The sequence below is a fragment of the Oncorhynchus mykiss genome, chromosome 25 (assembly GCF_057628025.1).
Source record: "Oncorhynchus mykiss isolate SJ-2025 chromosome 25, ASM5762802v1, whole genome shotgun sequence".
In the NCBI taxonomy this organism is placed as follows: domain Eukaryota; kingdom Metazoa; phylum Chordata; class Actinopteri; order Salmoniformes; family Salmonidae; genus Oncorhynchus; species Oncorhynchus mykiss.
Genome location: NC_143046.1, coordinates 16,811,928 through 16,817,927, shown reverse-complemented (window position 1 = coordinate 16,817,927; position 6,000 = coordinate 16,811,928). Strand labels below are relative to the sequence as shown.

The 6,000-nt window shown below is 41.8% G+C and overlaps 1 long non-coding RNA gene across 1 annotated transcript; it reads right to left on the bottom strand.

Annotated features, from left to right (window-relative positions):
• Positions 1-778: 778 nt before the first annotated feature.
• Positions 779-2,862, bottom strand: LOC110504686 (uncharacterized). Its single transcript, XR_002470633.3, has 2 exons — positions 2,584-2,862; positions 779-2,470 (listed from the first exon to the last, which is right to left on the bottom strand). It is a non-coding gene; the product is annotated as an uncharacterized LOC110504686 (long non-coding RNA).
• Positions 2,863-6,000: the final 3,138 nt, after the last annotated feature.

Sequence of the window (6,000 nt, the reverse complement as noted above, 5' to 3'; positions counted from 1 at the left end):
TTCCTCAGCTACCTTCATTTGGGAAAGCTGTCACACAGTTGCGCGACTGCTGCAAGATCATTAAACCAAATGCTACACAGTTGAAAAGCTACTATGATACAAGACTGCCTGTGTCCTTGAACAGTTGCACAAGAGCTGGTAGCTGAGGTGATCTAATAGGTAAAGCTAGAAATGGTCTTGAATGTAACAAACGTGCTCAAACTGTCCTGCCTGTGTTGAGACGAGATCAAAGGACGGTGCGATTCCTGTGGTCACGTCACTGGTAGATGGCATTCTCCGGTAGGGCTTTTGCAATTCTGCAAGATCAAAAGCAAACAGCCAACACCCCTATACCCACCCTCACCAGAACACATGTTACCCATACCCAAAGTATGCTTTATAGTTTACATAAAATGAAGGGTTTCCACCAAATCTTCCTGTTGGAACAGAAGAGATTTGCACCCATAGGGAAAGCACAGCAGTGCAACTTCTACATACCACAAGTAGTGCTGAGCAGTTGCATTGCTAGGTAGATGCTTCTCTAGTCAAGAATAAGCAACTGAGGCCAGAATAAGGCCCATTCAGACAGCCATGTCCCATATCTTGACTTTACCCATGTTCAGACAGATATGAGCTGGATTGAACTTCTGAAACCTTCACTTTCCACCATGTAAGAGCTGCCATCAAGCCCAGGTCACTTCCGTGCTTTAAAAGCACCAAGCTAAGACACCTGAAAAAGCACAAGAAAAGCCCCCCCAAGACAAGATTCCCCCAAAGAACAAATGCATAACAAAATGTCTTCAATCACAATAAGCTATGCATTTATTACCAATTATGAATCCTTTACAGATAGCTGTTGAATCAATACAAAACATTACCTAATTTGCAAAGGAAGTGCAATTTATGTTGCCAAATGTTATGAAATATTAAAAAGGGAAATGAACACATTTGTAAGTGACCTTACTTGAGACCTTGCGAGGCATTTTGAAGCGATTGAAAACGTTTACATACAATGAGTTAGGGGGTGGTCCTGTTGGTCTTGAGTATTGAAAATGCAGGACACAGCACACTGAAAAATGCAGAAGGGAAAACAAGCCTTCCACCATTCCCACCCACACAGACAAACCCAAACAGTAACCAACCAAGACACCACAATTACAGCATCAAATTGTATTAACAGTTGCTAATATACAATGACAATATCAAAACCAAATGTGGAAATCCCAAATCATTAACTTTCCACACAAAAAAAACGTTAAAATACCACTGGCCTCTGCGTCACCGTTTCTCCTTAAGACACACGGGGGTAGACGTGGACCTCTAGTTGTTCTTTCATTGAACGGTTGGGTCACATAATAATCTGGAAAAGTCACAATTAAGCAGTCCCCTGACCCCAGAGACCCCAAATGCAACTTTATACTCCATGACATAGAAATGTGTCAATCTAAAGGTGACCATTACCACACTCCCTGGGAGAATACGAGTCGACTTCCCAAAACGTGGCCCGCCACTTGCTACACCCTTGTAGACACCGAGGAATCTCTACACCACAATGCGAAACGGACACCCGAAAGATGTGGACCACCCGGTTGATTCCTTGCTCCCCAAACCTCAATGCTAGCCATTTGGATCTTTAAATGCTGCTTTACACGAAGCTGTGTGAAAGAATTCTAGGAAGAAATTTGGATTAACACCCCACCCCCCCCCCACACAACCCAAATATGGCTGCCCAGTTCAAATGCATTGGAAGAAAAACACTTAACATAAGTATGGTAGTACATATTCAAATGTGATCAACTCACTACAGAAAACTAGCAGAAAATACCTTCCTACATCACTTTAACGCCGGAGGGGTCACTTGATCCATCCTAGAACTATCATTTACGCGATGTCCCCAACTCTTTTTGATTAATGTGGTGGGTAGTACTAACGAGGGACTCCCTTGGACGGTCAGCTTTGCTTTAAGGGGCGAGCCTGTGAAAAGAAGAACTCGGAAAATGTCCCCCCCCCCCAATCCACAAAGGCACTACAGTTGGACCAATAACACCAGACTAAATAGAAATTCAGGGATAATCCCTTAGTTACCAATATAAAAGGCAAATGTAAATTTGATATCAATATTTAGCTAGGGGGAATAGTTACTCCGCATGTGATCAGATCATGCATTTAAACTCACTGCTCACTTTAACCAGCAGATGTAGCTGCTCAGCACCAAAGGGGCGTTGCGGTACGGAAGTACAGAAGACCTCCCACTCAACACACTCCCATGTAGACCGCATCTTGGGGGGTAGACCTATTGAACTCAATGACAGGAGAAACTCCTCCGCCCTGGGGGCACTACATCTGTGCTGCAGATGTAGGGTGAAATCCTTTTAAGACGGTCCTCCTCTCATCAGCCCACTCTACCAAGGCCATGGGGGACTCATCACAGCAGACACTCAGCACACAGGAAAGGGAAACCAGGAAAATAAACGCTTTACCACACCATTACCTGAAAGAGGAAGAAACAAAACTTCGCGAGCAACTGTTCTTGACAGATTTAAAGTGATTTTTAAATTAAGACTCTTGGCCTCATTAAATGTTACCACTGCCCATCATACAAACCAAACACTTTTCCTGTGACTGGCGAAGCTAGTTGACCCTTTTACACGTATGCTCTTAAACACGTCTGCCTCATTGCTGCTGGGACCCACTGGCTGGCTTAGGGCAACAGTCGACCCGGAACTTCTCCGCGCTCGGCTCACTACCCTGCCATCTGGCTCCCTCCTTCTGATGAACACCCGGCTGCTTCCCACGACTGGCTCCCATCTGCTCCTCCCTCGATCCCCCTGGGTCCTGCCTCGCTCCCCGCTGGTCCTCCCAGTTTGCCCGTGGCCTGGTTCCTCCCTCTGATCCTGAAATAGTCCTTCCTTACACACTGCTAACTAGCTAAGTCCTTCCCCCACAACTCAAACTCAGTCCATTCTCAGAAAAAAAGCCTTCTTTTCTTCACTAGAGCCAATTGTGTTTTGAAAAAGTAAAAAAAAAACAAAAACATCTGAGGCTTGACAACACAAGGTCAAATTTGAGCCTGCGATTCCATGAATTACAGCACGTGCTCTTAAGGCGACCACTTCACTTGGATACTTAATCAGCAGCACATCTTTGACATTTTAGGTTTAACAACGTGGTTAATTCTTGAAGTAGCTCAAATGACTGATACAGGCACCATCAGGCCAAATTCTCTTCCAATACTTCGCCTGCTATTCAAATGAATAAGGCTTCACGTTTCATATCGCTCAAGTTTAGTAGCTTTTTTCTCTCAGATTTTTTTTCTGACAAGCAGACAACTATCAGAACTTGTTCTTCAAGTAAAAACAAAAACGTCTTGAAGTTGCTAAAACACGTCTGATAAGTGGGCCCATCACCCAACTTCCTTTCTTCAATTTGTTGGCTGTTCTCAAAGGCATCATATCTTTTCACAAGGTATTAAGTCTTGAAACTTGCTTCCTACATTAACTTTCTAGGATTGTCCTTACATGTAATCAACTATCAGCAGCTCCACATATTCGTAATTTTAGGCTTAATTTAACAAAAACGTTGAAATGCATCTGATATTCAACTAACTCCTATTGCTGAATCTTATTCGGTATAAAATTATTTCTTCCCGATATGTGATCAACTTGCAACACCACTTGAAGTTAGCTTAACTGCCTGAGATCACCGCCCAACGTCTACTATTCAAATATTTAGCTGGCTATTCGTATGACGTCACAATTCTTCACAAGACCGTCTAGTAACGTGCATATTTAGCTTCGTATTCACAAGGCTTCATATGGTTATTTTCTTGTAAGTATTGTTCATTTTAGGAAAAATATCAAATAGACACATCGAACTAACTATACTGTCTCAGATAAATGGGAACGTCGTTCATATGCCATATGGTTATTGAATTGTAACTTGGTTCTTTCGATAACGCTTCTTATACAACCTGATTATTTTCTGTTCTTCGAAAATAACATTTGTAGCTTGATCTTCAGACAACTGCACCGAATCCCCAGGACATCCGTTTCTCCCTAATCGCCATTTTGAATCGGGCCTACAAGTGCGCCACAAGACCCGTCTTTTGTTTGGCAAACATTTTCGCTATGTTACTTAGCTTAGAATTAATGCCGATGCCAGTTCAGTTGAACTAAGCATACTTCTGAGGTATATTAAGTAACCTCCGCTGCTAAAAACAAGACCCTGCCACCTAACGTTAATCTCGTTTTTGTGGCCACCATCTTGACTTTTGCCAACTGACACGTCAGAATTAAAAAATGTCCTTAGCTAGCGAGTTGCTAAGACTTAACGTCAACTTGTTTGTTTTTAAACAAATACAAAATCATGTACGATCCGTCGCTAGAAAGCGATAGATAGAGATAGTAACAAATCTAGGCGTCGAATGACAACTCAACAGCTAACGTTAGCTACAGTAGCATAGCTACATTATCTGGTCAACTTCACCTAGTTTCACACTACACTGCTGCTATTAAACCTGTACTACTACAGTTAACCCTATCATTACGCACTACTCAAATAAAATAGGCAAAATACGCGATTCTGAAAATTCAAATAAAATCACAACGACCAAACAGCATCAACGCAGTGTTTAGAAGGGGTGGTTTGCTGACTGAATTTATAGTCTAGTTGTGATGCGGCAACGTCACAATGCGAATACCTCCGACCTAGTGATTCTACGAAATAGGTCCAACTTTGTCGAGCCTTTATGAAATGACTACGTACTTTTACTTACACTTTGTTACTTCACTGTGAAACATAAGCTTACAAACCAAATTCATTTTGATTTATGGTAAGGAAAAAAGGGGTTCGGAAGAAAGTAACTATGGGAGCACATCAAAATGTGCACTTTGCTTTCATCTCATCCATGAACCAACCTATTTATATAAACAGTTTCAAACTTGCCAACCATAATACAGTACTGTAAATATTGCCATTCTTTATTATAAAGTCTACTCATTTCGTTGGTCACAGACGCTGCAGTTGGAAGAGTGAGTCAGTCATTCGACATTTTCAAATAACAACAGCTGACGTCAAAGCATTTGGTGCTCGGATGAATACAGAGCTAGATGTGAACAGTCCTTACAAACCGGATGAAACTGGAATTCACTCGTTCATTCTACCGGGTCTACTTCTCTTAAACTGCATTGCTGAAGTTGGATTTGACTGATTTCGTATATTGTGTCAAACGTCTTTGATTGTGTAGCCTACCAACCAAGGACTCTCATCCATATTTGAAACAATATAACAACTACACATTTGCAGAAGAGCTAGATGACAACTGTGTGGGAGAACAAACCAGTTTAATTGTCCTTTAACGAAAATAGGCGGACAGTAACATGACTCATCAGTGGCATTCAAAATATTACATCAGAACAAAACTCAAAATGGCTGCAGTAGCCCAGAACAAACCTGTGTGGTTTATATGCTGGAAAAGTGATGATTATTCATGAAGCCAACATTGGCAGCAGCCAAACTAGATCCGTCAGCAGGTTTTTTAATGTGATATCTTGGCACAACAATCCGATTAAATAAAAGGGAGGAGAAAAAAAACGTAATTATTGAATTATCTGGGCCTATCTGTCTATTTAGACACCCAGTGATCAATATCTGCTAGCCAAGGGCATTTTGTGTCTTCAATCTAAAAGATAAAGCTGGAATCTTGAGAATCCAACAAAAGGCTCAGTTTGTGTCTGAGTGGAAAACTACTGCCTGGATCTGGAAGGCAGAGGAATGAGTTTGCATTCACCACCAGATGGCGCAAAGCTAATTCACAAAACCTTATGAGTCACTCGATTGTCAGACGTGTCATAATGAAGACCAAACTAGGAAAGGAATAGGAAGATCATCTCTAAAAGCGAACAGTAGGCCCAGATGGCGCAGAGCCTATATTTGGTTCTGAGTAGAATTCAGTCTCCATCACACTTACGTCATCATCACAATGACATCAAGGGACAAGCCCAGATTAATGTAGGAGGTTGA